Here is a 14,509-nt window from a genome sequence, read left to right as displayed (position 1 = left end):
CATCTCCCTGCCCTCCAACACATTATTTTAAAAATAACATTTTTCTAATTACAAAACCAGTACATATAGGGGTGCCTGGGTGGCTCAGTTGGTTGAGTGTTGGACTCTTGGTTTCAGCTCAGGTCATTGTCTCATGGGTCCTGAGATAACGCCCCGCATGGGCCTCCATGCTCATCAGTAGGGAGTCCGCTTGGAATTCTTTCCCTCTGCCCTCCCACTCAAGCTCCTGTGTGAGCACACTCCTTCTCTCTCTCTCTCTCTCAAATCAATCAATCAATCAATCAATCAATCTTTTTTTTTAAAAAAAGTACATATAGAAAACCACTAAGAAAAACATTGCCAGTATTCCCACCCAGAGATAGCCACAATTAACATTCTGGAATTTGCGGGACATGGGTGGCTCAAGTTGGTTAAGCGTCTGCCTTCGGCTCAGGTCATGATCCTGGGGTCCTGGGATGGAGCCCCACATCAGGTTCCCTGCTCAGCAGGGAGACTGCTTCTCCCTCTCTCGGCCTCCCCACACTCGCTCTCTCTCTCAAATAAATAAATAAAATCTTAAAAAAAAAAAATCTGGTATTTGTACTTCTAGTACATTTTTTATGCGATATATTTGATTGTATTTTTCTATAAGAAAAGAATTATATAGTGATATGCCTATACAGTCCTACCTGGTTTTTTAAAAATAACATATTGTAAACACTTTACAAGGTCAGTATGAAGGTAGGACCTTCTTGGGTAAGCACTTTGGGCTCTTTTTAGCCCTGTATTCCCTGATTCGAGTCTCTGCCAGGCAGAAGGAACATGGGCCAAATTTACTGACACTCTAGGCTGGGAGTCTCCTTGTATTCTGGAAGCCGCTGATCCTGCCCATGGTCAGGAGTCATGCCCAGCGACTTGTACACGAGGCAAAGCTCTCCATCTTCAGTGGGCATACACCATTTATCTGGGGTGTTTGTTACAATGTCCAGAGATACTCCTTTCCCAGATCTACAGGCGCAAAAAACTTGTCTAGTACTTGCAATGATTCCTAAACCACAGTCTATAAATTTCCAGTGAGGCCTTAAGTGCGAAATGAAAATTATGGAGTCCATTTAAGGGTCTTGGTTCTGTGGAGCCCCCAACATGCCCATTCCCCCACCTTAACTCCCGGCAGCTCAGCCAGTTACTTCAAGGCAACAACCACTGAAAGGTCAAAAGTCATGAAGGGCAGCCTCAGGATTTATGTCCACTTCAGGACTCATTGACCCTCATCGACTTTTTTATGAGTCAGGACCAGGAAGGGACCATCAATATTGTTACAACTGGGTTGGAAGCTGAAGGCAGAAAGAGAGGGCACTCTGGCTTCAGATGAGAAATGGGTATAAATTTTAAACATTGATAATTTGATGTGTGCATTAACTGTAACTGAATTTAGTACATATTTTAGGTTCCCGCTCCATCAAGAGTGGAAAGTTAATCTTAGCCAAGTTGAAGATTCCCCACTTTTGTCTAGAGTTGTGTCCAAATTTGGAGGGGCCAATGAAGTGAAATTCTGGTAGATGTTTGACAATCAGCTCGGGGTGGGGGGAGGGTATGCATACATATACATACAAAGGTTCATTTTAAATTTTACTGACATAAAGGATGTGTGACACAATTTTAAAATAATAATAAAGACTATACTTTCAGGGGTCATTTCTATAGTTTGTTAAAATAATAAAATATGCAATATTTTTCATTTTGAATTCCACACAGCCACACAGAATGCCTTCACTGGTTTTGCTGAATTCTTATACCCCTAGGCAACCTTTGGTTGTAATTCAGCCATTATTTAACAAAATCAGATTACAACAAGAAGCCACCACATCACTGATGAATGTGTGTGATTTCCATATGAATGTTGGTTGATATTTTCTTTTATGTTAACAGGATACAAGTGAAAAAACAAAGATAAATGTCAGAATATCACTCACCCATCAATGATGTGAACAACATCTTGGCTGAACTGGATAATAATTTTAAGAATACTAAAAGAATATTCCACCAATACTGTGTGCTATCTAACACAAAGTAACAGCTACACACACGACACCTTTTTTTTTTTAAGATTTTATTTATTTATTGGAGAGAGAGAGAGTACAAGCGCGGGGATGGGGGGGGGGGCAGGAAGAGGGAGAAGCAGGCACCCTGCTGAGCAGGTAGCCCAAGGTGGGGCCCAATCCCAGGACCCAAGACCTGAGCCGAAAGCAGATGCTTAACCCACTGAGCTACCCAAATGCCCCCACACAACACTTTTAAGTTTAATTTGCCTTATTAGCATTTTCTCCATTGCTTTCTTCAGTCTGCTCTAGACAAAAAAACAGGAAATTAAGCCCTGATTCCCAGCATTTGTCAATTTCCTTGGTGTAAAATGCTCTCCCCACAGCTAATTTCAAGCTACCAACATGACATTGTTCGTGAAGTTGGGAGGAGATGTTTACCATTATTTAGTATTTCCACCATACAGATAAAGATATAAAGACCGATTTATAGATATGTAAATAACCTCAAGAATACATCTATAGTAAAAAAATGAGGAAGCGATGAGTTTGGGGTATTACCTTTGTTCTTAATATAATTTATCTAATTGTCAGTTTACATAATTTTAACAACAGCTGTATTTAACAACCAGCTCACAAAATTCCTGAAACTTTCAAAATTAGCTCTTGTGAGCTGATACACCCAGGGCCAGTGCACTGTCGAATGGTTGGATCTGATGGGCATTCTTTCTAGCTATTGTCATCTATCCATAATGACACCTACTAAGAATTCTCTCTGCCATCTGGCCTCTGGTCATCAGTCTAAGCAGGTCACCACTATGTCCTGATTTCTCTATACACACTGTCTTCTCCAGGTCCATAAGCTCTCTCTCAGTTCACTTCTATGGATAAATGGAGATGCAGATTTTAAAACTCATTGGGACAGTTGGAGAATCTTCTAATGATATGCAATGCTTTCTGCTCCACTAAATGTACTAAATAGACCCATATCTATTTAAGTTTATTTTTGGACTCTCTGTGCTGTTCCATTGGTCTGCTTGCTTTTTCATGAAGCAGAATCATACTGTTTTAAATACTGTAACTCATTCGGTGTTTTACAAGTTGGTCGGCTAGTCTCTTTCACTGCTACTCACTTCTCAGTAACATCCTAAGTGTGCTTGCATGCTTTTTTATATAAACTTTTTAAATCAGCTTGTTTGGTTGTGTATTGGCATATTTGTGATGATCTTGTTAAATGTATGGAATGTCAACATATTTATAATATTGAACCATCCTATTCATGAATAGATTATACTTTTTACTTATTCAATTCTTTGTGTTCTTCAGTAGCATTTTAAACTTTTTTTCTTATAGTTTGTGAATGTTTTCAGTAAAATTTATTCCTAGTATTATTTTTAATGTGTATAACTAGTTTGTGTTTGAATAATTATTAGCCTATATTTATTAAACCGGGGCTTTACTGAGTTCTTTAATATTTATAATAATTTTCCAGTTATGCCTCCTTTCCAAATCTTTATACTCTTATTTCTTTCTCCTATCAAATTGCATTGGCTACTTCCTGTGGAATCTTAAATAACAGTACAATGAACATTCTTGATTTATCCTGGATTTCAGTGATGCTTCCAGAGTTTACCCATTATAAGTAATGCCTGCCTACTTGTTCAGAAAGTTTCTATCTCATTCTATTGTTTATAAGTCTTATTGAAATATAATTCATACACCTTCTAAAGTGTATGATTCAGTTGGTTTTCATATCTTCACAGAGTTGCACAACCATTTTGCCACTCGCTAATTTTAGAAAATTCTCATCACCCCCAGAAGAAACCCATACCCATTCGAAAGCACTCCCATTCCCTCCTCCCCCCAGCCCCTGGCAGCCACAAATCTGCTTTATAGGATTTGCCTATTCTAGATATTTCATATAAATGGAATCATACAATTTGTGTCTTTTCTGAAGGAAATCTTTCACTTAGGATAATGTTTTCAAGGTTTATCTATGGTGTAACATGTATTAATATTTCATTCCTTTTGTTGTCAAACAACAGTCCTTGAATGGATATATACATTTTGTTTATTCATTTGTCAGTTGATGGGCATTTGCTTTTTTCCAGGCTTTGGCTATTCTGAATAATACTGCTCTAAACATTTTTTGTAAAAGTTTTTGGGTGAACATCAGTTTTCACTTCTCTTGGGTATGTACTTGGAGTGGATTATATGGTAATTCTATGTTTGACTTTCTAGGAACTGCTGGAATGTTATCTAGAGCAATTGCACCATTTTATATCTCTACCAGCAGCGTATGAGGGCTCCAATTTCTCCAGACCCTCACCAACACTTGTTATCTGTCTTTTTTTTAATTTTAGCCACCCTAGGGGGTACAGTTTCTTACTGGGGCTTTGAATTGCATTTCCCTAAGAGCTAGTGACACAGAGCATCTCTTTATGCGCTATTGGCCATATATATATCTTCTTTTGAGAAATGTATTCTCAAATCCTTTGCCCATTTTTATTTTTTTTAAGTTTTTATTTAAATTCTGCTTACTAAACATACAGGGTAATATTAGTTTCAGGTGTACAATACAGTGATTCAACACTTCTCCTTTACCCATTTTTAAATTGTGTTCTTTGTCTTTTTGCTGATGAGTTGTACGAGTTCTTTATATATTCTGGATACAAGTCCCTTACCAGATATATGATTCGGGTATTTTCTCTCACTTTTCACGTTATCAAAGGTTTTTCAACATCAAGGAAGATCTTTTTGATCTATTTAAATCGTGAATCATATTAATAGCTTTTTAAATATTGAAACACTCTTATATCCCTGACAGGAGCCCTTTCTAGCCAAGGCATATAATTCTTTCCATACGCTGCTGCTGTACTCCATTTGCTACCATTTCGTTCAGAATTTTATAATGATATTCATAAGGGAGACTTGTCTACAGCTTTCTTTTTGTATTATCTTCATTAAATTTTATTATTTTATTTAAGTAGATCATTTATTTGGTAAGGAATCCCTCTGAAACCATCTGGCCTGGGGGTTACATCTTGAAAGAGCTAATGGGAGAGGCATGACAACTGTCTTTTGCTTCTTAGCAACTGATGTGTTTAGATTTTCTATCTTTTCCTGAGAGTACTTTTGTTAACTCATCTTTTTTAGAGAAAGTATACATATATTCATATAGGCTGTAGCAAAATATTGTTTTATAATTTCTACAAATTTCCTCTCTGTCTGCACTGATTCTCATTTCATGTTTTACCAGTGTCCTTTAATAATGGCTCATGTGTTTCTTTGGGATGGCCACATGCTGAAAACAGAACTGGAAGTACCTGTGCTTTCATGAGTTTCACCGAGGCCTCTGATCTCTGTTTTAGAATATTGCATTATCCCTCAGCATCCCCCCTGCCTATTTCAAGACATGAACTGTGGCTCCTAGTAACAGCAAATATGGCTTCCCTGGCTAGTGTGGGAACACCTTTGTTGAGAATTATCGTAATGATCCAGAAGCTTTCCCACTGTTCTTTTTGCCCAGGGACCACACTCCAAGGTCCAGAAGAAGGATTAACTCCTTCCCTGCCTCACTCCACCTAGCCCTATAACCTCACCATCATCAGGGCCCAGTGGCTAGAAAAAACTAGATTCCTGTCACCCTGCCACTTCATTGAATTTTCTTACTCTTTGTACTAATTTTCTGGTGGATTCTCCTGCATAATATCCCCAGTCCCTAGAAAAAGCATTTTCCCTTCTTGCTACCTGTACCTTCCAGAGTCAGCATGGACAGGCACAATCTCCTCCAGAACTCAGCCTTGCTGCCCCTTAATGTTTTCACCTGCTGGCCGAGGCCAATGCCTGGAACATAGGGAACACGAGGCAGCAAATATTATCGACTGGGCAGCTGGCTGACCTTACCTATATTCGGGATCACCTGAAACACTAGATATGAAAACGCTTTTTTTAAATGCTAGTGATGGTTCAAGGTAATAGTTCTTGACTGGAAAGATGGCAGAAGAATGAATAATGTAACATGTTATTAAATATCTGTGGAGCCCCTACTGTGTGAAAGGCTCTATACCCACACACGTGACAATGATGACAGTTTGTCATAATTTTTCGTCATCCATATTAGAAGGCATTCAACAGAGCCTTTGTATCATGGTCATAGATCCAGGATATGGGATGGACCAAAAATGTTGTGAAACCCTCCGCCATCCCTCCTGCCCGCCAGCCCCCAGTCTTGTTTTCAAAGCTCTGAGTAATCAAGGTGCCCTGTTCCTGCCCAGCCTTAGCTCTCGGTCCTCTGCTGAGGCCTCACCAGTCAGTGAAGACCAGCTCCTGTCCATGCTTGAGCCATTCTCCTTCCTCTAGGAGTGCTCTCCCCTCGTCCTTCCACCACCCAGTCCTCATCTATTGTTTCTGGCCCATTTCTAGAGTCTCCCCCTGCACAAGTCTTTTCCTACAACTGAAGCCATCTGATACTGAAGAGAGCACAGCCCGCTTCACTCCATGAACTTTTACACTGCAGAAACATAAGGCTTCACATATGGCAGGTGCTGGTGAGCTCCCTGATGGCCAAAACAGCAATGTCAGTGGCCATGTCCCCTCAGTGCGTCACACAGCATCCAGGATATTCTAATTGCTCTACGGATACATGCTAATTATTAGAGACCCCGGGAGAAAATGGGGTCTCTACAATCAAAAGTGGACACAGGCAGAATCTGCCCTTCTCACGGGATAGAGGGATAGTCATGGGGGAGGGGCCCCTCCCCCTGCCTGCCATGAACATGGTGCCAGGAGAGGTCACCCACAAAGACGATGTTCTATGTCATTACCAATTCAGTCCCCAGGGAAACCCTCGCCAGGGCCTTTAATTTCTTGTGTTAAAACAACAAACGAGGTGACCTCAGCACAATCTCTAATAGGTAGCATGGGTCAACAATTATTCATTTGTACTAGTGCTTTTCGCATGACGGGCTGAGATGAAAATTTGTCCTCTTCCTGGCAAGAGCTATAAATTAGTTTTATGCTACTGTTAAACCCAGAGGCAAAAAAAGGAAGGGATTCGAAGTGGGGGAGGGGCAGCAAACAAGGCCTGACCACTTCCAGTGACAAAGCTACTTCTTGGACTGTGTAGACAAGTGGGAGGGGACAGCCGAAGACGATGAAACTGGGCCAGTAAAAAACACTGATGCAGAGTCTCTGACACAAGACAATGAACTCTTCAAGGATCTGAACTGAGTCTTATTTTTCTTTTTATGCCAACATCTGGCAGGTTTGCTGAATGAACAAACTAGTAAATGACGGGATGTATGTAACCATTGTGTCTCTCTTAGCCAGATCTGAAGGAAACCAATTATGCCACATCCCTATGAGTTCGTGAGTTCTCCAGGGCCAAATGGAGCCAATGAAAATGCCGGTGTTAATCAACCTTTTTGAACATGTATTGTTCCATAAGATATTAAGTGGAAAAAAACAGCTTATAATAATTTGCATACAGTGTTTAGGTATTTATGTTTAAAAGGCCTTGAAAAAAGTACACACCAAAATGTTAATAGTGGCATTTGTCAGGACGGTGGCATTCTGAGTTTTCTATTCTTTTCTTCATACTATGCAGAATTTTCTAAAATTTGTGTGATGAGAATACATTCCCTTCTAATCGGAAAAAAAGTTTTGTGTGTTTTTTTTTTTTTTAATCTATCATCCTCCCTTAGTTATCTGCTAGAAAAAGAGAACAGTGGTGTAGATCATCTAGAAGATGGGAAAAATCACCCATGCTTGACTTTGGAATCTGTTACATACATTTTTTCCCCAGAAGATTTATCTTCCTAATTATGCTTTGCTCTTTACTTAATATTAGGATTAGTTCTAAGTCCCTGAGCTCCCTTGCCAACTAATGAGCTGAACTACATGGCAGGAAAAGTCAGCTTGGAATGAAATGAAATATGAGCTGCAGATAATCCACAGGCATCTGAGGGAGCTTTGGCTGCACACCCAGAGAGGTGGGTAGGAGGCTCTGGGGGGCTCAGTTCCCATGCTCGAAAGCCAGACTCCTGAGCCTCAAAACCCAGTTCCACTACTACAAACCCCAAGGTCTTAGGAAAGCCCCTTATCCTTTTTGTGCTCTGGTTTCTTGTTTCTTCATTTGCAAACTGTTAGTGGTGATGGTCCCCACCTCCCGGAGCCCAGAGGAGGATTAAATGAAACGATGCGTGTAATGTGTTTAACACAGGCCCTCAGCAGTTGTCAGCCAGGACAACCGTGTGTTGGGGGCACACCCTGCCATGATTTGCATCCATATAATACCTCCTTCCAAATGGATTTCACTGTTTATAACACATTTTAACATATTCCTCATATCCTCAAAGAGGGGCGGCAGGTTTCGTCGTTCTCATTTACAGTTATAAAAACGAAGGCCTGGAAAAGTGAAAAGAGTGCTCTTGGTTTTGTAAGGAGTGGAAGGACTGAGTCCACATCTTAGCTCTCCATGAGCCGCTTTGCCATGAGCCCCTGCCCTGCCACCATCACCCATAATCTACGCCTCCGCTCCCTTTCTTAGCCAACACAAGATGCAGGTTTCATCCTGAGGCCTATTCTTCAAGACTTGGGAAGATGAGCCAGGCAATTACTGTTAAGTGCTTGGCCAAGATCAAATGCCATGCAAATGCCAAAGTCTGGTAATGGGGAGAAATTGAAGAGACTTCGGTTCTTTTTGGCTCCTGGTCATGAGGCTGGTAAACGTTAGCAGGGCTAGGATTGAGGACTTGTCATTTCTGTGTTTTATGGAGGAAGGCTTTAGTGCCATTAGCAATTTGTCTTCCTTCAGAAACATCCTCCAATATTGGATTCATGAAAGAATTTTTTGGCAGCGGTAGAACAGGGGAGAGCATGGGGAGGAAGATAAAGTCCTTCCAAACCCCCCTTCCTTTACAGGTAATTCACACAGAAATCAATCCCTTTCCAGACCCTTAAAGTGCATCCTAGCTCCTTCGTCACCCGCCGTCCAAGGCTTCCTTCTTTTCCTCCTACCTTCCCTCTCCTTCCACTGGGTTCAGCATGAAGAGAAGAGAAAGTGAAAAAGACAAGGCAACTTGCACTCAACCCTCTGCAGGAAACTGGGCAGGATGCCGCCCTGACCGTTCTCCTACACACCCCTTCCTGACCTCTGACCGCCTCTGCCATACTCACCAGAAAACCCCACTTTGTGACAATTGGGACCACGTTTGCTTCATTCACCAGTTTATTCCCAGCATCTAGTAACTGCTCAACGTATATTTGTTAAATGAATGAATGAGTGGGTGAATGAATGAATGAATTTACTATGTAACAGCAGAACAGTGTGGAGATCACTGGATGCTGCTGAGGAGAGTGATGTTTGTTTATGTATTACCACTGAAAACGAAGAGGAGGGGGTGCCTGAGTGGCTCAGTTGGTTGAGTATCTAATTCCTGGTTTTGGCTCAGGTCATGATCTTGGGGTCCTGGGCTCGAGCCCCACACTGGGCTCTGTGCTCGGCAAGGAGTCTGCCCCCCACCCCCAAGGCCCAGATGCATACCCAGGCTCACTCTCTCTCTCTCTCCCCCTGAAATAAATAAATAAATCTTTAAAAAAAAAAAATGAGGAGGAGGAAGCTGCTTCTAATAGAACTTCTGAACATGAAAACCCAATTAAACTAAATAGTAGGAAATTGCCGTCATAAAAATGAAGAATTTATTAATTAAAGCTAGGCTCTCTGAAAGAATGCATTTAAATACTTTGAAAAGAAAGAAGATAAACCATCCTGCCATTTTGTGCTTAAAAAATTCCCTCAGAGTTATGCTTCCTTCCCGCCCCTCCTGTGAAGTCAGTCTGTGTTCCAAGTTCCCTCTGGCCATGGGGGCTCTGAGAACTGACAAATTACCGGGTGTCTTGTGGAATCAGGCAGCCCTTAATGCCTATGTTACAAAGGTATTTTGGAACCTGCAAGGACTGGAGGATGTTGAAGAATCAGAAAGTGAAGAGGAATGTCTGAGATCTCTGAGAATCCTCTATCGGATTCCAAAAGGGCTGCCCGGCAGGCTCTAAGTGCGTGGGGACGAGCCGGTCTAGCTCCTCCTCCAAGTGCAGTCTGTGACCCAGCGGCTCTGATCCGCAAGCAGTCTGGTGAGGGATGCAGAGCCTCAGCCCCAGCCCAGACCCGCTGACTCAGAGTCTGCACTTGCCCCAGATGCCCAGGGGACTCGTGTGCACACTTCAGTGTTTGAGGCGCACCAGGCTAGCCCACTGTCTGCCGTCTGCCGAGCAGTAAGAGGAGTTTTGCTGCTTGTCATACTACAAGGGACGTTATGGGATTTATACAAGTGCAAGGCACAAAATCAGGTGCTTTGGATCATTCAGAGTTTTACCTGTGCCTTTCCTTCTAAACATTCCCCAGAGCATGGGAAAAAGCAGACAGATAGGAGGCAAGCCCAGCCCCTGGGGTGATCCTAGAAGTAAGCCAAGCTGCCGGCCTTGTACGCACTGCAGCGATCCTAGCCTGCGGATGGGGAACTCAATCTCCTTCCCCTTGGGCCAGTTGGAGAGCCTGGGACACCAGTAGAAAGTGGGCACCCTTCCCTGGGGAATGGGGGAGATGTGAACCAAACGGGCCCAACCTTGAAAGGTAGCCATGGTGAATTCTGGAAAGAAATGCACTTGTGGGAACAATTGCAATTGCCTTGAAGTACATTGGGCTAATTATCTTAGCGGACACTAATAAACATGTTCCTTAGAGACACACGGTGACTGTAATAACTCAAAGATGAATATTGGATGAATGAGTTATTAGGGACTGGCCGGACTGCTAACTCCCCAAGCCCAGGGGGCAGCTCTTCGCCCTTCTGCCTTCCTAAGCCTTCCCCCGAAGCCTAAGATTTTTTATTAAATATGTACCCAGCTACTGGGAAAGCTTTAGAGTCAATAAAACACCTGCCCCCACCTCGCTTATGGGGATTTACCTGGAGCCGTCAGCCACTTTCCATGGTGGTCCTGGTCCTCAACTGGGGCAAGGAGGGCCACACTGCAGAGAGGGAAGGAACCTTTGTTCAGCCAGGCACTCACCCCAGAGTTAGGGTTAGCCTGCTCTAACCCGCTGACACGCTCTGGTCCTAGTTTCACCCTCAGCCGTTAACCTCATCTCAGAGAGGAGCCTGCCACCTGTAGAACCAATGGGCTAGGCTGCACCACTCCAGCCATGACCCGGAATACCCTCCCTCCACTGCCCTTCTTCCCGGTTCCAGGCCCTGCCTCCCCCTGGGAGTGTCAGCCCACAGGACTCTTATGTACCCAGGGCCTGTCCCTGCTGTGACTCTCCTCCCCAACCTCCAGTCCCCTAGGTATTAACATCATAGGCAACCAGATCAATCCATGGGTCAAATGAGCGCATGGAAAAATGAGAGAAAAGCCTTTCTAGGGTTCTTCCTTAAGCTTTATACAAGGCGCCCATTTAATGGTGACCTAGAGACAATGGCCGAACGCACACTCCCCATCTTTCCTTTGTTTGCTCACGTAGAGCATGCAGAATACACATAGCATAGCAATAGCTCAACAGACTTAGACGTGTGTGTGTGTCCGTATAACCACCACCTAGATCAAGAGTTAAAATATGTCCAGCCCCACCAAAGGCTCCCTCACGTCCATTCCCAGTCAATATGCCCCCACACAGAGATAACCACTGTTCAAGCCTCTGTCACCGTAGCTCAGTTTCGCATGTTTTTGAACTTCATAGAAATAGAATTATTAAGTATGTACTCGTCTGTGTCTAGCTTTTCTTTATGCAACATATTTTTGAAATTTATCCCCGTTGCTGTGTGTAGCAGGAGTCCATTCTCTTGTTACAGCTGTGTAGCACTGCATGGTGTGAATTTACCACAATGTATCCCTTTAAAGGACGTTTAGATGGTTTTTAGATTTGGGCTATTAGGAATTGATCCTTCTATAAATATTCATGTGTATGTTTTCTCATCACATAATGCTCATTTCTGTCAGGTGTTGAATATAACCATAAATGGCCTGAGATTCTATTCTGCTTGTAGGCTCTCAAAGTAGCCTGCCCCAGGTTCATAGATGCTGGTGGAAGACATGAGACTCTTGGGTCAGAGATGAAGGGAAGTTTCTTAGCCACAGCAGTAGCAACCGCTAAGGTATTTGCACTTTGGCACCAGTTCCTTGAAACCCAATTCGCACAGGTACTGCAGAGTGGATGGACGACGTCTGCACATACAGTAAGTGGCATTACAAAAGCTTAGGGAACCCAAATCTCTTCTAATGTATAGTAAGCATGCCTGCCCTTAACTCCAAAGGAAGATACGGTGTCTATGTCCCAAGGCTATAAACAAACTTGTCCTTTGCTCCAGAGAAACACTATCTCTCTATTCAAGGCTGTTCACTACAAAAGCATCCTTGAAAACATGGTCTGGAATAAAGGACATTCAGTGTCATGCTTGCAAGACATGCAGAACTGCAAGAGATCAATGAAGAATTGCTTCCCAACAACTGTATGCCCACGAGTGGAATTACTGAGTCAAAGGGGCTGGTGTAGATTTAGCATTAATAGATACCTGCCAAAAAAAAAAACCAAAGTGATTGTATCAATTTGAACTCCCATTAGCAGCGTATGAGAGTTTCAATTGCTCCGTATCCTTACCAACACTTGGTATTGTTGATCTCTTTCATTTAAGCCATCCTCTCATATGGCCATACCTCTGTTTTTGTTTTTTTGTTGTTGTTGTTTGTTTGTTTTTTAGGGACTCTTCCACAAAGCAGGGCTGCTTACATGTTATTTATAATGATGGTTCGAATCATCATGAATACCGCTGCCATGGGCAGTGTAGATCAGAGGCTCTGGGGAAGCAGAACGACACACGGGGCCAACTTCTCTCAGGGAACATGCTTTAAAAGTATAGAAAGGACAAGGTAGTTCCTAAGCAGGGCAAACGGTCTTAAGGGAAGGCCCTACCTATGCAATCCTCTTCAGGCCCGCCACCATGTCTGAGGGACCTCAAAGAGGAAAGGCGGAGGGCATGTGCAGGTGGGGAAGGTGGGAGGACCAACGACCAGACCAGCTCAGAAGATTGCCTAAACTTTCTAGCAGCACTGCACTGGCCAAAATGCTGGTAAATGATGCTGACAATGAAGATGATGATGAAGGTGACAGTAATCACTTACTGAGTACCAACTATGTTTCGAGCACTAAGCTGGGTTCTTTACCTATATTAAACTACTCTGTACATTGCAACCAGCCTCCACTGGCCAGTGATGAGATGGAAATGGTCAGTAAAAGCCTTCTGCTAGCGAAAACATTGGTCTTGGGTAAGAATTGTCAGGGAGCTTTAAGGGAGATTTGGAAGGTGTTCTTTGATGTTTTTACAATTTCATCTAATTCCAATACGAGCCTAGAAATTATACGGGGTGAATTGCCTTAGCCTACATCTCAATCAACTAGGTGGTCGACAATAAAGATAGTAGTAGTGAACACGACAATCATGGTAATAATATCTTCTTACTCTGGGCTAGGTACAACACAACATGCTTTGTATCTCATTCAGTCCTTGCTTCAACCCTATGACATAGTATAATTCCCATCTTATAAAGAAACTGAAGCTTAGAGAGGTTAACTAATGAATCCACAATCTCACGGTTTTTAGTAGCAAAGCCAGGATTCATTTCCAAGTTTGTCTGACTTCAAATATGTTTTCCTTCTACTCTGTAGCACCATCTATCCAACTACTCTTCATCAAATGACACACTTCCTATTTTAAAGACAAGCTTATAGGAAGACCTAATTTGCTAACGATGATTATGTGGGAGTTTAGCCTGCTGTTGAAAGATGGTCTTTGTGTGAAATGACCCGGTCCTCTGCTCTGGATTTGGGCCTTTCTGGTATGAGCACATGGATGTGAGTTGATAACCATTCTGGATGGACTAGAGGCCACATCCATGCCTATGTGTAGACATAGTGTTTCCTGACAGTGAAGCCATTCCCAGTCCTAATCATCCAAGAAAGAGGCAAGTCCTCAGGTAGGAAACCAGGATCCTAACGGGGGGGGGGGGGTCCGAGGCCGGCAGAGAACCCCTGCTTCTCTCACAGCCTGGCCATTATGGGCCTAAAAGACTTTGAGGAGTACAATGTGCAGGCAGGAATTCATCAATGATGGAAAATTTGGAGACTGGGAGCCAGGAGGGACAGAATGGAAAGTCCTAGAAGACAGGCCTAATATTATATACAGTAAGCGAGGCCTGACCCTAAGCACGGGTCCACTTTGAAAGTCTAGTCAGAGTGAGCTCAAGAATGCTTCTGATACATGTGACTCTGAATCTGCAAATAAAGAGTTCAAAGATACACCTGGGATCAGGGACACACATGAATGAACACCTCTCTGCATTGCCTCCCCAGGTCCCTACAGATACCGGAAATTCCACGGTATCAGCAGTCACAGGCTGGGTACCAAAGGCTACTCTGTGGGTAAGGGTGAAGGTGAAGG

The 14,509-nt window shown here is 42.9% G+C and overlaps 1 protein-coding gene and 1 pseudogene across 2 annotated transcripts in view; both read left to right on the top strand.

Annotated features, from left to right (window-relative positions):
• Positions 1-14,509, top strand: part of SIAH3 (siah E3 ubiquitin protein ligase family member 3) — a 68,768-nt gene that overhangs the window by 39,460 nt on the left and 14,799 nt on the right. The window lies entirely within an intron of this gene.
• Positions 1,653-1,757, top strand: LOC112826993 (small nucleolar RNA U3; annotated as a pseudogene).

The sequence above is a fragment of the Callorhinus ursinus genome, unplaced genomic scaffold, assembly GCF_003265705.2.
Source record: "Callorhinus ursinus isolate GAN/ISIS: 27379988/994484 unplaced genomic scaffold, GSC_fseal_2.0 scaffold7, whole genome shotgun sequence".
Classification (NCBI taxonomy): Eukaryota; Metazoa; Chordata; class Mammalia; order Carnivora; family Otariidae; genus Callorhinus; species Callorhinus ursinus.
Note: the sequence above shows the minus strand (reverse complement) of the source record. Positions and strands in the feature narration are given on the sequence as shown.